The sequence below is a fragment of the Helicoverpa armigera genome, chromosome 7, assembly GCF_030705265.1.
Source record: "Helicoverpa armigera isolate CAAS_96S chromosome 7, ASM3070526v1, whole genome shotgun sequence".
NCBI lineage: Eukaryota > Metazoa > Arthropoda > Insecta > Lepidoptera > Noctuidae > Helicoverpa > Helicoverpa armigera.
This window is the reverse complement of record NC_087126.1, coordinates 5,730,248-5,745,583: the sequence shown is the minus strand read 5'-3', so window position 1 is coordinate 5,745,583 and position 15,336 is coordinate 5,730,248.

Sequence of the window (15,336 nt, the reverse complement as noted above, 5' to 3'; positions counted from 1 at the left end):
AACTAGCTGTCGCTATATCGCCAGGTATCGTGTTAAACTGTACCATCTAATACTATTTCTACTTGTGTATTTTAATTTCTAGAATATGTGACACTTCTATAGCTTTGAGTTATTTTGGGTCGCAGATTTATACTTGGAAATAAAACTAGAGGCTGCGCGGGTTGCTTTGAAGGCATGTAGATGCCTCTGCTTTACGTTTTGTTAGCGTGCTTCGTAGGTGCCAGGTGGGTAGTACTAAACGTAAGCTTCCAGACACAGTTTGTCTGCCAAGAAGTAATGAGTTTTGATGATCATATTGAAGCCCGATGTAGACATAATTCCAACTCCTTCATTTCAAAACATAGTTTGTAGTCACAGCTAGTGGTCAACGCAAACAGTGTACCGAACCGTTTCATGCTAAGTGTTTACATATTTGTTTGTGCGTGTATGGCGCTCAAATATTAGCTATTTTTGAAACGTTGACGACATTAGGCAACAGTCGCGTAACATTCCAAGTCCATTTGAATGAGAAGTGTGTCAGTAGTTGTTGCATGAATTGTTATAAAACGGGTGTTGCGTTCGCCCACCGTCGCGCCGTTTCTAGAGGTGGATTTGTGAATGGAGCGTCGGTCGGCGGCAGAGCCCGAGCCGTGCTGATCTGCACCGCTTGCAACAGCATTCGCCTACGTGCGTTTCGAGGTCGCCAACTTTCATTCATAGGCACGACGGTCACATTTGCAACGTGAAAAATCTGCAATCTAATCGCAACTGAAGTAACTGAGGTAATAATGTTGCGCAACATTTTCCTAGTCTGACGTAATGCTTTATGCAGGTATCTTTGTCCAGCTTTATGGCTTCCTGTCTGCTTAAGATTGAAAGTTTCTGCGTACTCGGAAAATGAGTAAAGATTTATTATGATTGGAGAAGGTGAGATTTATGATCAAAGATTAATTATTACGGTGACTGTCGTATTGTCTTAAAATCAATTATAGGTATAAGATAGTTATTTATTTCATAGAACAAAAAAGCTTTTAAGTTTGCTAGTCGTTGCTAGTTTTTATGAAACATTAATGGGCACTTAAAATATCTTAGTGGGGTTTTTAACACCTTTGTTTCCACGGTAATAAGGTACTTTGTTAAGGTAAAAAGTGAGACCCGAAGAGTAGTGTAAACGTGCTAAATTGAAAATGCAAACAATTTAACAGTTTGTTCGTCTTCTTTTGTTATATTGAAACAATAGTTGTTTTTCAACATATTAACAATAATTTTTGGAAATTTTGTTAAAAAGTGAGGTCAAATGAATTATTTTTGTAAATTAATAAGAGATTTGAATATAACGAAAAGTCTATGATTGGCTGTCGCCAGAAATCGTTTTAATATAAATTGATATAAACCTACTATTCAAACGAGCGTCTATTAAACGGCTTAAATCATGTAACCCGACAACTCTGACTCGTCTATGGCGTCTAAAATATTCCCGTCGTTCATTGACACGTGCCAAACCAGTTTTTCGGGCAAGTTTTTCTGAATGGTCGCTTCCTTTGTGAGAGTAAACATATTCAAATGTTGCGATTAATTCATAGTCGGATAGTGCCATGGTTTTATGAATGGAAGCCAATGCAAGTGTGTGGGTGTGCGGCTCCGTAGCATGCACGCTCACACATACACGCGCGGATTTGCATACTGGCTCGAGCGAGCCACGTGTTCCTCTCAAGCACAGTTACCTCTTCAATATTCGAGAAGTTAATTTTAAATGTAAATGATATTTGAAAGTCAACAGTTTATAATACACCAAGGAAATGAGATCTTTCAATGTTTGCAGAGCGATCTCCTTCCGGGTGCGTGTTAGCAGAACCAACGGTTTCAGGGAACCGTTCCACGGCTCGTGCGCTGACAATTCCTAACAAAATGTTGAGTTTATAGTTAATGCTGAGAGTATTAACAATGTTGTGAAAATAGTTTATCTGAAATCAAAATGTATCAAATGGCGCAAATGTGCGATGGCGTAAATATTTAATGTGTTGTTATGTAGATATTGGGTTATATCGGGTGTGTCGTTCACAATCACATTAAATCATATCGCATATACTTTGTGATATTCTATGGCGAATTGTAAAAAAAATAACCTAATCCATTCAGTGGTTTAGCCACAGGAGTCATTTTTCGTTTTTATAATTTACAACATCATGTGTAAAGCAGAGATAAAGTTAGGAGTATCGTATGTTTTGATCAGTTGACAGCTGTCAGTTTTCAAGGGAGAATTTCAGTTGTTTGTAATGACTGACTTTTATATGGTGTTCTAATTTTTGCACATTTTTATTCCATTTACTTTGTTTGAAAAAATCATTTTTTTATTTTTACGTATTTTTCTATTATCTTTGTGTTAATCGACATATATTAACCAGTATATTAACGCATTTCATTTAATGTGATTATGAACGACACACCCGATATAAAGTGTAGACATGATCAGGGTTTAGGTGTATATCAGATTATTTAACAACATCTCACATGAGCGTGATTGCAAATCTTCTGCAGACAGAAAATACAAATATAAAATTCAACTTCGACCAAGAGGCCTTCTTTGAAAAGAAACCTAACAAGAACTTACTAAGTATTGAAACCTGCTAATCTGATACCAATAGAATTATTACCATTTCCATGTATTAGGGCCTTAAGTAGTACGAGTTCTTTAATAGTTCGTTAGGCAGAGTCATTAGGGGCGATATCACGGGGCACGCATTGTATTCATCCTGCACAAAGGATGAGCGCTGGAACCACAAGCGCCTAGTTAGCATGATTTATAGCGAATGCGGTATCTGCCAGTTTCAATAGTTGATTCCATATATGCTGGTTCCTGCTTGTACTATTGTTGCTAATACGCAGATTTTTGATGTAACTCTGAATTCTTTACTTTCTTGACAATTTCTTTCGCTTTTACCAGACGCCTACCTATAAAATTCATAAAATATCAAAATCAAAATCCATTTATTCAAAGTAGGTTAAAAATCAGCACTTTTTGAAGGTCAAATTTACAAAAGACAGCCCCCAAACCTCCGTCCTTCACATCTTTAGTTATGTGTGAAACTTTAGACCTACTTACCAATAAAAATTCATCACCCACCTCAAGAAAATGTACCCAACATTTCCAATAACACAATAAATAAGACAGCCAATTAATACAGCTTTCAATATGCAGCGGAGACAATAGAAACACGCAGATAGTTAAAGCTATAGAGGATCGCGTGCTTAGCCAAGGGCTTCGATGAGCAAGGCACGAGTCATTTCCGGCGCTAAGGCTGTTGTCGCATCCACGCTTGTACGATGTTGCAACTTGAGACTCAAGAAGAATCGTTGCTAATAAATAATCGTCACTTTCATAAACACTGAGTCATGTTAGAAGACGATTGCCAGTTGTTTTGCTACCTCGTGTTGGCGGACTGATGTTCATCATGTCATCTTGCGCAATCGACCTCATCCCTGATCACTAATATGTGGGTGATAATTATTTTTTCTTGCCCACGCTTTAGCTTTGTTTAAGCTAGTGCTAATGTAGTGAACTAACAGTTGAGGCTTTCAGTTGCTTTTTTTAAATGTCGAGGTTTTCGATATCAAGTCTCTCTTTATTAGCGAATCATATAAACGTTACCTAATTGTAGCATGTACTTACGTGCAAACTATCAAACTGTAGGTTCTTGGGTTATTTTTCCAGCTTCCTAAGATGCTAGTAAAATTGGTAACATATAAGTAAACCACCGTAGACTGTTAAGTAAAGCTTCATTCGCAAAAATGTGTTTCTTCTATTTTGGATTTGTTTTAGCAAACAAATACTCTCGTATTTTGGAATGAAAACTCCAAAATATATTCATAACATGAGTTGTGTTAGCAAGAAATGCATCGCAACATGGAAATATCTAATTATGCAAATGTGTGGAGCTATTGTGTCGCCTGTCACTATGTATCGGACGCTACAAGATATGCGCGTAGTGGCGCAGTGGCCACTCGAGCGGCCGCGCCGGCGCCAAACTCGAAAGCTAAACCATCCCATTTTTTCATTTCCATCATTAGTAGGTTAAATCCGATATAAAATTTATTTATACACATTTTAGTATGTATTTATGCAAACTATAGTGACAGTGAACTGGACTTAATCGCAGCATCCAATCGTAATTGATTTCGTTATAGAAATATGCGTTCTTCTGATGCAGGTGCTCAATAAGGCTAAAGACATTAACAGTATTTGAATTAATTATTTACAAATTCATTCACACTCTCCACGGTACAAGAATAACAGGATAAATAGGACGAACATTGAACAGTGTCCAGAACAGTGAACGTAAAATCAGCTGACCACCTAAAACCTTCAAAGCCAATCTAACCTTTGAAGGTTTTGACAGCAGCTTTTAATATAACTTACTAAAACAAACAAGTAATTTGTATAGCAGATTTCAAGGGTCGAGTAGTTCGACGAAGCTCATCGCGGTTCGTGGGCGTCTAACGGGACCGTGCGGCGCCAGTCGTTACTCTACGGTGTGGTGCGGTACCGTTCCGAATGCTCCTACCAGTCGGCACGTCCGAACGTCCGATTCCTACGAACCTAGGGCCGCCACAGCTGGTATTAAACCCAGCAGGACGCGCTCAAAGAACAATCAGTAAATATCCCCAGTAATAGCACCGATCACCTAATGATCTAAAACCGGACCAGAACTTTATAGCTTATGTGGCTTTATAGGCAATCTTCATTGATCATGTTCGTTAATGGAAAAGGCCTTTGCGATACCTGTTAGTGTCAGATTTCCTAGCCATTAAAGTCTGAAGAAAGGCTGTTTCCGATGTGACACCATGGGCTATCGATAGACGGACACATTAAGGCAGATATTAAATTTGCAGGTGTCTTTGGTGTAATGATGAGGTTAAAGGCCAAAGTATCATTGGAGTTCACTCTCTTTGGTGTTTTACTTTGCTTGGCCTATCTTTTCAATCAAAGGTGAAGATGGCATAGAAACAATTAATTGCTTATGTCTCCATACTAAAACCAACTAGTTCTAACAATAAAATTTATGTGGTGTACATTGATTGTGTTTGTATAGAATTTGCTGATTTGCTGCAAGCATTATATATAGGCTACTACATAGGCAAATGTTCCTTCGCAACATGAAACAGCATATTCAGTTCAGATTTTAGTACTAGGCAACCCATAAACGACCATCAAATTGCGCACGCGACACGATCTCATCAAAACTTTTATTACTATTTTCATATTACCGTCTAACCTCAACTACAATACAAAGTGCTACTGTATTCCGTTCCGTGTGTATGACGCAACAACATGAAATCAATCCGTGTGTTCGTATGTTGATATATGGCTGGCGCCCACACTGGCTCCGTTGCAGATGAACCCATCAACCGTGCATTGTGTATGCTAATAGCCGATTATGGATATAGGTTACGCTAACTTAGCCTTCAAGCTGTTAAGGCAACTTCAAGAATAGTGAGGAGGAACTTAGTTACAATAATGACCTAGGCATTTGATCGTCTTTTGTTCGAGTCCTCAGTTCACCTACTTCGGTAACAAAGAAAATAATCAAGACTCGAAAAACAAAAAGTAGGCCACTAGGCCAAACAAATAAGTGGCCATTTTAAAATCTAACAAAAAAATAGTAAATTGGTGCGTCACATGACATCCAATCAAACAACAGTTGGTGTAATAAGCGGGGGCGTTACGTAAACAAAGAGTTGGGCGGACCTGCCACCGGGCGCCACCTCCCCGCCCCTCCCCTACCCTCGCTTGCACCTGCATGGGCACATTTTCGCTTTCGCAATCAACACCAAATTGAACAGCGAGAGGCGACGTGACGCGCCAGCCAAACGCCTGGCGCCATAACAAAATGTGCTGCGCCGGCGCAATTAATATGTAAACTTTCGGCGTTGGCTTTCTGCGTGATAGAAAATGCCTATTAACATTGAGGTTTATATTATGCGTGTCTAATGTATTATAATTTTAAATGATTGTATTAATTACACAATGCGCCGGAGTCGTGTTATTGATAACCGTCATTTTGGCACGCCAAATGTTTTGTGGACGACAATGTGACGATTGTAGAAAATAAAAATATTTGTTTATAAATATGATTTTACAGATAGAATAATGACTCAAGTCACAGCAAGCTATTTAAGACTAAACAGCTCTTGTAGAGAGTCCACCAGGTCTTGCCACACTTCCTCATTAACAATGAAGCTGATGATAAAGTATGTATGCATAGGCTAGGTAACTATTTAGAGAACACTAGGCACTTTCACTCTACGTAGGCAGCTAGTGTTAATCTTCTGTTCAAAGTAAATAACCAACATGCATTAATATTTCCATCTCTGGTTCCTTTGTTAATTTGGAACCTACAAGATCTCAGTAGCTCAGCTTATCTGGTCGAGCGACTAAACCGAACTGCCTACCATAAAAGGCAACCACAGAAAATTGAAGGGGCAAACAGTAATGATTTTCCTTCATTTACATTAAACATTAACAAAAAATATTCTTTAAAAGTCGACGCTAACTACGACCACATATGGCGTCGATTCGCCGCCACCTACTAATTGGGAGCGACACTAGACAAATATATCGCCTTTTATGGTCGCGCTGGGTATTAACTACACTGATTGGTAAATAAACAGAATAAAGGATCGTAAGGCTGAGATGAATCAGCTCTCGATCGAGCCGTGATTAGAGACGATTAGCATGCGCCCTCGCACACCGCGCTGGCTCCGCGTCTACCAGCGCGCGGCGGCCCACGTGGGAGGTGGGACGGCCCTGCACACCCATTGTCTTACAACGCGTTATAGCATTATAATAGCACTGCTATTGCACACTATTTATGTAAATCTATTTGAGAATTCAATTTGTCTATTGTAATGTATTCATGAACGGATATTAGTAACTGTGAGACAAAGTGATTCTCGTCAACAACCTGTCAACTAGCAAGGGTCTGTTCGCTTGATGTCATTTGTTACAGTTGTGGCTAAAGGTGATCCAGAATCGAACTAGATTACTTAAAATCATCGACGAAGATATCTTCTCCAAGTTACAGGTTGCGCTATCAACATCGATTTCAGACCAAGAAGAGTTTCATAATCCTCGAAGATGGTAATAGTTATCCTAAATGGCCATTCGCTTATCATCAACTCCATTGTAATGCACAGGTTGCTAATCCTCACCAGAGAACTACGTATCATTAAAAAGATTTTCGCCATCCCAAGTGTTTTTTACAAATTAGTCCGAATGGTCGCGTCAATAACGTATTTCGTACCCTCTTATAAGAAGTAAATGGGAAGTGCAGAATTGTCTTGCAACTAAAAACAAGCAAATAAAACATACAGGCAGGAACAATTCAAAGGCGCAAGTGAAATGACGAGTTTAGGTCAAAGATCGAGTTGCCTTCCATTTGTCTGCACGTACTCCCCGAGCATCGGCACGCTAACAGGTAACCAGCTTTATTGTTGTCCTGTCACTGTAATGTATGATCCTCGCAGACCGATGTAATCTCGACGCATTTCTCGCAATGATAACAGCATTAAAAACGATAGCCACATCTGAGTGGCCTGAGAATCTGTGTGAGTTATCGCTCGCAGAACGCCACTTGGCCGGCCGCGCGTGCGCACCGCTGCCGCACGTTTTATTGGTGTCGGCGCCATCGACAACTTTCTCGTCTCGCAGACAATAACGCTCAAATTGGAAACCAAAATGATTTTTATAACTCGCATCTACGCGTCTACAGGCGTTAGCTTGAACTCGATCGCCTATTGCCTACTCGTGAAATGTCGTAAATTCCAACAGCGTAGGGCCACTTAACGCAGGAGCGATACTCAGAGTTATTCCGACTGTTTGCTCGTTACGGACTGTAGTAGGTACTTCTAACGAAGGCACCCAAAAACGTTCCCACAGTCGTCGATCACCGCGGTAAAAAAAACCAAGTGTCTACGAATTAACACGTCCGCGCGTTGTGTGTGTATGAAAACACTCGGTGGCCTCGCGAAGAGCCCTCGTGGTGACGGAGAGCTGTCGGTGTCGCCGAGCCTGACGCCTGACGCGACCGACGCCACTACACGGCGTCGCCCAGCATACCTGCTGCATGTCTTTAATTTACTTTAATTTGAGACGTTCAAGATTACAAGCGCACGGTTTCAAGGGTTCTCAGTAATGATTGCTAGTCAGTGACGCACGCCCGGTGTTGTTTATGCTCGTTGATCTTGAACGCTTATAACAAAAAGCCTCTTCTTGAATGAATACGTTGTATCTGCATGCGTTGTGCTTATTTACACGTACGTGCAGGCAGGCTTCATTACCGCGTCGGTGTGCTGTCGTCATCCGCGACAGTTACGCTGGGCCACTAATGCGCAGAACAAACATGAGCAGAGCGTGTGTGAAAACTCAGCCCTGTTCAGATCGGACACGCTCGTTAATGCACAAAGTAAACTACACTTAATCTTTCACTTTGTGCCGCTTAGAGAGAAATTAACAAAGAAATGTTACTCAAACACTGGCTATGCTCAACGTATTAGCGTGTTTCTTTGCTGATTGCGGGAATTTACCAATCATATAGAGAAGGGTATTAATCAGTGTTAGTGTGCCGTGTGACTTTACTGGCCAATATCATCTTCAGTACTTGAACTTTGTTGACCGATAGGTACCTACTGACAACACGGTTTGGTAGTTGCTCTTGACCCTCAGTAAGCAGTTTGGGTTGGGCCGAGCTCGGTTGAAGATAATAATATAATAAACACGGAAAGATTTAATTACGAGTTAACTATTGTAAGTATATCGTGATAGAACATTTTCAGAACTCAACAGTGATACCTAATTTATGCCAACTTGGCATTTGCTAACTTCCTGTCTCACTTTGGGTCGTCATAATTATTCAAATAAATATTTGAATTTGAATAAGAAACTAATTAATCATAGCACAGAATTGACAGACCTATATAGTAAAAACGTCTATCAACTACTTACTTTAAGGTAATAAAACTATCCCTCCGAGTACCTACCTACAAAGGTTTTCTCTCTATAACTTAATTTACACAAACGCTTCCATTACACAACCGGTCATACAAATCAACAATTTAGCATTTATTTGCGTCCACGAGTTTTAAGATAATAATATTACTTATTACACGTTCCCAGCGGCTATAGCTCTCCGCAGATCATCCGGCAATAGGAAAATAAATAGCTATGTGCATGAAACAGTTACGCGTGTAGTTTATTTTACATCGCAATCAGCAATAGGTAGGCAATAATAAGTCGCGCGACACAGAGCGAGCGTGGCTAGAAGGGGCAAATAAATCAGCATTTGCCGGTAGATGAACTGTTTAATTATTGATTTATTGTGCAGTGTTCGGAGCAAGGCGCCAACTAATTGGTGCTGGCGAATGTTCGCGTGACACCGGCCCTACGCTGGAATTATTGAGACAAAATCGTCCAATATTGAACAAAACACGACCGTGCATGACTTCGTTACCTTTATCTATTGCAGGCCTAGAATGTATTATGCTTTTGGAATTATATTTATTATTTTTTATCCCTATTACTGACTTTGTAAGAAATATACGACTGGATACGGATTAACTTCAATTCTTTCGTCACGTAAACAAATATATTGAAGTTTCCCATAGTTCCCTGTACGGATACCAGGACGTCGATGATTTGTTTAAGTCGGTGGCTATGCATAAATCAATAGTCCTAAACACACGTTGTGTAGTCGTATTACGTGCATACCTGAACAGATGCACGCATGCTATCTAATTGGATCATATCGGCTAATTGATGACTGTTGGTCGTACCTACTTAGTTATGTTTATGAGCAAACAAACATAGAACAATGATTTAAATACAATAAATGTTTTGTTTATATATTGTGAGACTAATAAAAATATAAGACGGGCAGAAAAAGGTACTTAAAACTGTTTTTAAGCACTACAACTTAAAGATGCGAAAGCGTAAATCCAAGCACCCTTGCAGTACATATCTAATACCCATCAAATCCCAGTCTTCTAAAGGTTGAGGTCAGCTAAAATTTTCTAAGTAAACAGAAACTGGTCGGAGGCTGTTGGTTTCGCAGCGAGTGTGTTGTGAACTTTACCGGACACTGCGCGGTGAACCGTACCATCCGTTGTCGCGAGAACAAACATGTGCGTGAGACTCTCTTCTTAAGGAATGTTAACACTACGAACCGTAGCTATAATAAGATATATGATAGATACAATGTGATGTGCTGTTGTAAACGATGACATGTAATTTGTTTCCTAGCCGTAGCAAAAAATGCTACGCCGTAGCAATAATAGTTTCACGTAATTATCAAAAAAATTGCATTTGTGTGTGCGCTTGTTTGCTTGTGAAGATAGTTTCTGATCACCTTTTTTTGTTGCAATAAAACCAGAAATTCAAATAAAACTTTTAATTTATTTTCGTAAGGACTTCCTTTTTTCATCTTGCTCATCCTAAAAAAGCACGTCAACATTATATCTGTGTCTATGCCATCACCCTACCATGGACAAGCACTGTGACAGAGGCAAGCACGCACTCGGTGCTCGTTTCAATATTTTAGTAGCGACACAAGTAAACACAACTCCTTTGTTGGAGGTCAGACGTGTGTGAAGAGAGTTTCCGTGTCAGTCTCCGCTTCTCAGCCTTAGTTACACATTAGCAGACTTCGACAAATATTTTTTGTTCTCCTATGATCACCTTATATTGTTGATCTGAGTTCCTTGTTTGTTGTTGTGACGTTCCGAGGCTGTTCGAGTTTTTTTGAACAGGTTCTCTGATTGACAATTTGACATTGAGAGTAGCGCCTACCTTTTATAAGTTGCAGTTGTTCTTGTTAATCAGCTAAAGTTTATTCCGGCATGTGTTACTCAGCTTGGTATAATGGTAGCAAACATCAATAGCTAAACCCGAAAATACGATAACAATCCTAAAAATGGAATGAATACACATCAAGAGAAGCCGCAACCTGTAGCTCGCCGGAACTCGAGATAGTCATTCACAAAAGGCTATAAAGTCGCGAAGAATATTCCAGCGATGCTTAAGTGACAAGCCGCGGTCTCAGAGATAAGCTATCGACCGCCCCGCGAACATTATGAGCTGCGATAATCATCGCGATCACTTCACTCGCTGATAAACAAATATTTTGATTAGTCTCCTCACTACAAATTACCAAAGATAGCATCTACAGACGTCCGCAATCCCCGACAAAGTATCTACACCTAAATTAATAGAACCTTTTATGTCCTGGGGCGGTATCGAGGATCATGCGGAAAACGTCCTCAAATGTCACCATATCGCATTAATACTAGATTGCGGGGTCTTAGGTTTGTACCAGTTTTATGTCCCACAGATAACACTGTATCTATAGGTAAGTTATAATGTTGATAATAGACACCGGCCCTATAAAGAAACTTGAGCGTAAACAGCCAATAAATAAACATGAAATTATGTTTGGACTTTTTGTATTATCATGTTTTGTGTTCTACAAGGCCATCAAGATAAAAGTCACGCTAGTTGGTCGCGTTAAGGCTTAAGAAAGAAAACTTTTACGATCGCATGGAATTGTAAGTTCAACTCAATGTTCAACACAATGCAACATGTTTTATAAAATATGAACTTAATTCATACTAAGCAATGCACTTAAAATAACGATAATCGCAAACAAAATATTAGAATACCGGAAATTACTTATCTATAGCTAATAAAACTTGATTTGACTAACTGACGACACTTTGATTATATTATATCTAATAATATCTAGTTTGTAGAGACTCGTAGCTCGTTCATAATACTAACAATTTTGCATAGATAAGCCAAAGGATAAGTTCCTCTCGAAAAGCTGTTTCTATCTCAACACCATAAATAATTGATATTTTAATGTCACAAATGATCTGTATGTAACTATGAAATACAACAATTGGCAAATAGCCTTAATTAGAATTCTGGAGCAGGACTAAGTTGAAGCTTATTTTTAAGGATATTAGTGCTAAAGTTGCTTGACATTTGTGTGTATCTTACGATGTTAAAGAGGTGTTCAATCGAAGCAACGTGTTTTTCAAGCGAGTGCCGTGCCTAGCCCATAAGTTATCGTATGTAATAAAATTAAATGTAACACATTTCTCTTTTTCATGTAATCTTCATAATTTATACACATTTTTAGTTTGCGACGTGTATCGGCGCCTGCGGCCGCGTCGGGTACGTGCGCCTCTTGCTCACTTTGTACGCGTTCGTACCAACTTGTACTGTGTGTATCGCTTTCGGAATATCATTACATGAACATAAATTTATTTTCGACGTCCACAGTAACTTATGCTTGTTTGCGCTCAGTATTGACTAACTTACGTTGATTACGATTGGAATCGTTTACGAAACGAACAGATTAACCATTTCACCTGTTCACATGCTTACTTATTATGGTTTTATGATTTCTTTTGATGTATTAATTGATTATGGAGGCTGTACCGAAAACCACTGCTTAATAAATTAATCTGCCGTACCGTAATATAATTATGAGGAATTACTTATTAAACTAGAACAACCACAAATAAGAACCATTCAATCAACTTTCATAATAAAATAATTACTATTCACATAAACATAATTGATCGCTGCCGTGCTCCGGCGCAGTCCAATTACTCGTCTTGTCCTCTAATATCTGCCTACACGAGAATATATCGCGGCACTCATCGTTGCGCAACTGAATATCGTTTAATATAATTAGATTGCCAGCTTTAAATGTCACTGAGTCAACAGTTGCTTCTGTTCGCTTCATTGATCCAGCATCGCGTGCTTTCATACTTTCATCGTAACCTTATTCAGTAAATTGTCGATCATCAACAACATTAACTTGAGACTTGCTGCGGTAATATAAAACAATTTAATGGTGTTCAATTCGAACAATATCGAAGACAATAAAAAGGGCAGGAAGGCAATTTGTACAGATATCAACGCTGAGCATTGAATGGGCGAAATCCATCAACAGATAATGCTGTTATGTCCGCAGTGATTTATGTGGTGAGGGCGCGTTCCGCACGCTTGTTCCCGGAGGGATGCCGCGGACTTAGGCAGAGGTTACACCGATGAGAATACAGCGGATGCAGTCACCGATTTATTCTTAAGACGCCCAAACTTGGACAATGTCAATGCTGAGCATAGGTAATCGTCTCTTACCTATATCAAGAAGGGGTGTATAATGCTAACTGTAAAACTGGCATTTTATGAAGTTGGGTTTGTGAGTGCAGCTTAAGGCACCAAACGACATAGTGCTAATATCCGATCAGAGCCAAAATCCTTGTTTAAAGACTGAAGAACTGAATCATTTTATATAAAGAGCATGTTTACCACTCTTCGCTAATTAAACATTGTGACATCGACATCCTTTTTATACCGCAGCAACTTCGCTCTTACTGTCCCCGCTCCCGCTACATCAATGGGGACAGTCAAGCCGATTCCTTTCAGGCAATAGAGAGCCTCCCGCGGCGTCGGCTACTCGCCGTCTCCATCAGGTGGCGCACAAATAACGCAATAAATACACGCTTATCGCAAATCAGCTCGTCTCGAGGGGCGATTTATTCATGAGCCCTGCATATGCTTAACCCCGCTTACATTTATCATAGGTACGCAGCTCAGTCAATTAAATTAAACTGAATCGATGACAGCAGAGCTAGATATGATTTTTGATGCATTTGTGTTGTTTATTGTTGTGTTCTAATATTATTTTTATTGATTATACCTGACTGAAATAAACCAAAACCTTTTGCTTAACAACATGTTTTTAACTTTTCAGACACATTGGATACAATATGCAATTGAATGTGAAATAAATAATGTCAGTAAGTTTTCTTAAAGTCTGAAAAAAAATCTTGAAGATTTTTCATACAATAAAAGAAGTGATAGACGTACCTATATTGTTTTCCTTATGAAGAGATAATGAATCACTAGTGTTGTGAAATTTTAATTAATAAAGCTTCGTAACAATTTTATTGTTCTTATAAATCTATTTTTTTAGTACTAGACTCCTCAGTTGATACTCAATTTTCTCACCTTCATTTTCAAAATATCTGTTTAACAAACATATAATACATATTATACTGCCAGTACCAATGTGTGATGTCATGTTAGTTCTGACGAATGAACAACATTTCATTACAGCCTTCAATCTGAGATTGTAAACATCGATCAATTGTCATTGTGGCGGTTCCCGTATCCGATCAATTCTCTCATTATGCGAGTCACGTCGCATCTCAATAATAGTACAAATGTTTCATCTGCACAGAACGTCAGCAAACAAATACGAATCGTTACTTGGAATAACAGAGATGCCATCGCGAGACCTGCATAATACATAAATATGTAGATAGATTTCAAGTAAAGATGAACTGACAAGTCAACACTAATGTTCATCGAATAGGCAAGCGCCCGATGTCCTCGTTGGTACTCTGTTATCGCCGCCGACAAGGCTCCGCTTTTAACACGCTAAACGTTTTATACGTTCATCACAACATTATCCTTTCGACACGGTAGCACTAATTGGATGAAACATTTGAACAAAAAATCTCTAAGAAACAAACACTTTAATAACACGGACGTTGGTAATTTTGAGACGCGAAGGGAATTCCATTTAACATGTGAATTGGATGTGTCAGGTCGGCGCGAGGGCTGTCATTAGAGGGCGTTGAAGAGTGCGGGCAGCGGTCAGAGGCGCGGGCGCACGCCGCGACACCCGAAGGCAGCGCGTCAACAGCGCTGATTGATGGCCGGCCGAGCCTCGGACCCAATGATTGTTAGTGTTTAACTAACAGTTACCATTCAACAGATCTTGATTGATGGACTAATGATATAAAGTAAACACGCGGCCGCGTCGTTAGGTGTGTAGCATCCGTCGCCTGCAGCTGACTTATTCCCATCACTCAAGATTTGTTGCGGACAGAACGGTTTTAATCAAAACTTGCTTTCAATTTAATGAAACATCAATACATTCACTGTTTTATTACACTCCAAGCAATAAATTATGTGTCGAACTAGCAACTAAAAGTCAGCCTGCAGCATTATTTTCGTTTAGATCTGACATGGCAAAACCACACAATTAGAAAGGCTTAGTAAAATAAAACAAAACAGAATTAGAACAATAGTGAGACACCCCATTAATACTAAGGAACATCGAATTGTGTAAGCAATTTGAGCCGCCACCATTCTGGGATAATTCATCGCATTATGATCAAAAATTTTACACTTAACGATTATTTCCGGCCACATTGACCCGTGAGCCTATAGCCGCACTTCGCTCTGCTCCATCACGTACATTTAATATTATAAGCTATTAGGCG